Raw genomic sequence first — 5,378 nt, forward strand, 5'->3', positions numbered from 1 at the left:
GAATAATAGGATATTAAATTGATTTTTTCGAATTGATAAATTTGAAATTATAGAGAAATTTTAAATAACAGATATTTTATATTTTATAATGATTTTCATTCTTTTCTTTTCCTTTTTTTTTTGCTAACAATTACTTCCAAAAAATAAAGCAAGTTTTTTCTAATAAAATAATAAAATAAATAAAATAATAAAAATAATAAAAATATTTTTTTTAATAAAATAAGTTCTTTTTTTTCTACTTTTCAACATACTAAGTATTATCAATGCTTTGAAATTATTTCACATACAAATAATAAAATATTCACACAAATATGCAAATTAAAACCGAATATTTATTAGTAGTTAGAAAATTGAAAAAAAAATAAAATTTGATATTTTGAAATCTTTTAACCGAATAAAGTTTTGATAATATTAATTAATGCATAATAATTTCATATCAATCATTAAGTTATATTTTTGCATTAAATTATTATATAAATTGATGCAGCAAATTTCATCAAACCACTTTTTAACAAAATACCCATTTGAGATTAAAATTTAACAACAACATGAATTGTTAAAAATAAAAAAAAAAAAATGTAAATATTGAATTTCAATCACGATTCACATGTTTAGTATTAAATTTATATGATGTTTTTGATCAATTTCAACAAATTTCTACCCCTCCTTTTCTTTTTTTTCAAATATAAATATGTCGAAATAATCAATAATCAATAATTAATAAATGTAATGTAACTGATATTGAATGATAACGGTTGAATATAATTTGGAACTTTACTTAGTTTTGAAGTATATGAATGATAGATATGTTTAATATAATTTCAAAAAATTGATGAATTCATTTTTAGAACTGCTGTATTAAAATTTTCATTCATTCCGAAGTTAAAATTTGAGCAGTTTTTTTTTAAAATATTAATTATGCAGTTAATAGAATTTTCTAAAAACAAAAAAATTTTATTGATAAGCAAATTTCATTGATTACGAAAAACGCTTGCATAATAGTAAAAATATGACAAATAATTACAAATCACTAATTACTGAATAACGGAAATGATAAGAATTCAATAATTTGGTAATTACAAACATGCGAAATAATAAATAAATATTATTCATTAATTTTATTGCAGTAATTATTAATTAAATTTTTACGATCTTCCTGGTATAATTTAAGGACAATTTGTAAAAACCTGCTATAAAAATCTATCTTTTGCTTATTGTACAGGTAAAATTACGAGAATAAAGTTGTCAATTAATTAAATTTAGCAATCATTTTCGATAAAATCGTATTTCTTTCTAATAATCTTTCACGTAAATACGTAAACGTACTTACATCAATGTCATATTGCCTACGCTTACTGTATTTACAATATGTTTCGCAATTTATAATACAACAAAATGGTTGATAATTGATTGAAAGTGCAAATTCAATGCAATATTTTGATATTAGCCTAATCCTAGACTTATCTTAATTTTCGATGCTAATTTAGCTGCAAGTTAGTTTGAAGTTTAAAGAAAATACTGCTCGATTATTTTTCCATACATTTAACCTCTTAAAACAATGATAATAATAATTTCAACAATAACAATAATTATTAAAATAATTATAATTACCATAATTATAATAACAGTAATGGTAACAACGTATTTAAATAAAACAAAACATTTGATAAGATTTTGAAAAAAGAAAGAGAGAAAACTTATTTATGATAGGTATAATCAATTGATAAGAAATGATAAAAAAAAGTGAAACAAAAGCTTTTTGGAAAAGAAACGAATTGTAAAATTCCTCCTTATTAATGTTAATTTTAATGAAATTTCAAAAAGTTTAAAATTTTGATATTTTTGAATGCTTGAAAACTTTCGTTATAAATTATTTAAATGTTTGAAAGAATTGCGAAAATTTTTATTTTGCACAAAAATTTCACAAAGTTTTTTTTTTTTAAATTTCAAAGAAATCAACATATTATATAAGTAAGGTATGGAAAAAAACAGAAGCAAAAGCTAGTAATAGCATTGATATGCTAAAATATCCGATTGGGTATGCGCGAATGTCCGTATGTGTCTGTCTATGTCTGTGTATGTGTGTGTGTGTGTGTGTGTCCGTTAATGTTAGTATTAGTCCTGTGGTTGAGAGGGGGGGGGGGGAAATTGTGTAGGAGGGATGAAACAGCTCAGAATTGTTGTATATAATTATTTAAAAATTCTTTGCAGTGCTTGAAAACAATGAATAATTCATCGTTATAGATTAATTCTGATACAGAGGCAAATGCAAATGTTATATGTTAATACAATACTTGAATATATATTAAAAATATTTTCAAGTATTTAAGTATTCCCTTTATTTATATAATAATATTTGTGTGATTTTAACATTTCGTTAATTATACTTGGCATATTTAAGTATTAACCTATTTGTAATTAGTTTATACCTGATCAATGAACTTTTTTTTTTTTTTAGATGTAACATACATATTTGATACTATTCATTTATTATTTTATCATTATCCTTTAAATATTTCAATTCTTTTTTTTCGTATAGACCATTAAAATTATACCTTTCCACACAAAACATATTGGTTAAGGATATATTATAGCTTAAGTAATTACAGTAAATTGAATTCTAGGTTTGTCGTGATTTGTTGTAATAGATTGAATTTTAGGTTATTATTAACAGTTATATGTTGTAATAGAATATATTGTAGTGATAATTGAGTTAACAATGACAACTAAAATGATAACGATAGTTGGAGTGTTTTTAATGAAACTTTAGTGGAAGTGTTTTTAGTGTTTTTAGCGAAATTTCCTGAATTGAATTTTAGGTTATTACTGATAAAATTATTCTGTATTATCAGTGTAATTGTCAAAGAGACAATTTTTTCATTGTATTATATTATGCTGTTTAAAGTTTTATTACAAAAATTTTTCGTTTACTTCAATCATCATTCATTTATTAATTTGTCAGGTGAGAATTGAAGTATTTCAAATTCTATTAACAGTATTTTTTTTTTTATTTCAGTTTGTATTCTAGACATCCTGTATGCATTTTTCGGACATTGTTTTTGGAATAAAATCCGGAGCTTATTCGTTAGAGATAGCCGGAATTTCATCATTAGTACGGATAGTTCAGATAATTTGTGATAGTTATTTTTTTTTTTCCAATCAAAATGATTACTTGTTAATGGAAGAATCTCATCTGAATTCAAATATTATTACAAAAATTCTCGGTTTCTAAATAACCCCTAATTGGTTGGTTTTTTCTTTTTCTTTATATAATTTCAAATTACAATTCTATCCAAACTGTTTGTGATAATATTTATGCTGTTACTGATAAAAGATATTGAATATAATTTGTATAAAATAGAAGAAAAAGCAGAAAAAAATGGTCTATCATAAATAATGCATATTTTATGCAATTTTTTAAACAAAATTTTAATTAATTCAACAACATATTTTTTTTTTTAAAAAAAGAAAAAAAAAACTCTGGTGAGACGGAATATTTGCATTGCGTCATATCTTGTTGAATAAAAAATTTTCAAACTTTTTATTACAAAAAAAATCTTTTGCTTATTTTAAACATCTTTTATTTGTTATTTTAGCAATAAAAATTTTGAAATATTAAAATTCTATCAATGGTAGATTTTGATGAAAAAAACATTTCATCGCTTCCTAACACACAACAAATAATTCGATTTCTTTTTTTTTTTTTTGGTTTCAATTGACTATGATGATGATGATGATGATGATGGACAGCAGCACTATTTTTTGACCAAGATAATGGGTGAAAAGAGGAGGTGCTTGGTTACGGTAGCATAACACTAGCTTTACTTCATATTATTTAAGAATGATGGGGTACAGACTCATTGACGCACACACACATACACACACACACACACACATACACACACATGCATACAAATAGTGAAGAGAATGAAACTAGCTACCGGGGGGCCATTTGAATGAATTGAATTTGCATGTGTAATGAAGTATTTCCAACCATCATCTATTTATTAAACTTGAAAACTTTGCAATAATTCATTTTGTGTATGTGAATGTATGTAAATGAGCAAAGGTATGTATGTATGCATGAATGTTGTATGTATGCATGAATGTATGTATGTATGTATACATATGGATATTTATGTAGGTGTATGTGAGTATGTTTTCATATGTGAATTATGTTTACGTATATTTATGCATGTGTGTATGTGTATGTGTGATAGTATGCATGAATGAAATAAAATTAAATAACTTGTATCACATCGATAAGTTTATTTTTCTCAAAAATTTCAATTTTCTTTTTTTGTTTTTTTTTTTTGAAAATAGAAATAAAAGAAGAAAATTCACTAAAATGTACGCAAACAATAATTACAATGAAATATTATTAATATTAAATTTCAATTTTATATTTTAGACAACAAAAAGAAACAAAAAAAAAAAAAATACAACTTTTAAAATAATTTGATTTTTTTAATTTTTTTTTATTAAAATGGCAAAAAAAATTAACAAGAAGCAGTTGTGAATTGGAAATAATTAATTTAGCATACAAATAATAAATTAATTATAGATATTGTATTAAAATCAAATAGTACATTTTAAAATTTGTGTTCAATTTCACCAATTACTATACCGTTTATTTTCAATCATTTCAAAACATTGCACAAGTTAAATTTTGAAATAATTAAATTTGATTAAATAAAATAATTAAATGAAATATTTTAAAAGTTTGAAAAAAAAGAATTAAAATTTAAAATTTTGTTATTATTTTATATATTTAATTTTAGTTTTAATTCATAAATGTTGCCAATTATTTTTGGCTATTGAATGTATTCTAAAAGTAAGCATAATATATATGCTATATACAGATGCGTTTAGGTCAAACTAAGCTTAAATGCAATCATCAATTAATAGTAATTATTATTGCTTTATTCTGAATCTTTTTTCCGAAAATTATAATTTTCACATCATATCCCCTCTTCCTTTTTCATTCACTCTCATCATCATTTCCTCTCTTCAGCTTTGTACATTATTAAATTAATCCGCCTTATTAAATCTTACGATAGAATTTGAAATCATTCATCAACAACTGTAAACATTTTTGCAAACTTATTAAATATAGTAATTTCGCGAATTAGTTTTTACAATTAGGGAAAATACTGGAATAACACAAATATTAAATATATTTAATATACATATATCATTAGTAATACAATTAAAATACATTAAACAAATTTTAATTAACGTAACAAAATGAGTAATAATTTAATCGTTAACATGAATTTTAAACAAGAATTATTAGGGATTTTGCTTAATAATAAACTATCATCAATAAGCTAATAATTAAAAAAAAGTCAAAAATTTGATTGACACATGTAATGTTA

Source organism: Loa loa (genome assembly GCF_000183805.2).
Source record: "Loa loa unplaced genomic scaffold supercont3.191, whole genome shotgun sequence".
Classification (NCBI taxonomy): Eukaryota; Metazoa; Nematoda; class Chromadorea; order Rhabditida; family Onchocercidae; genus Loa; species Loa loa.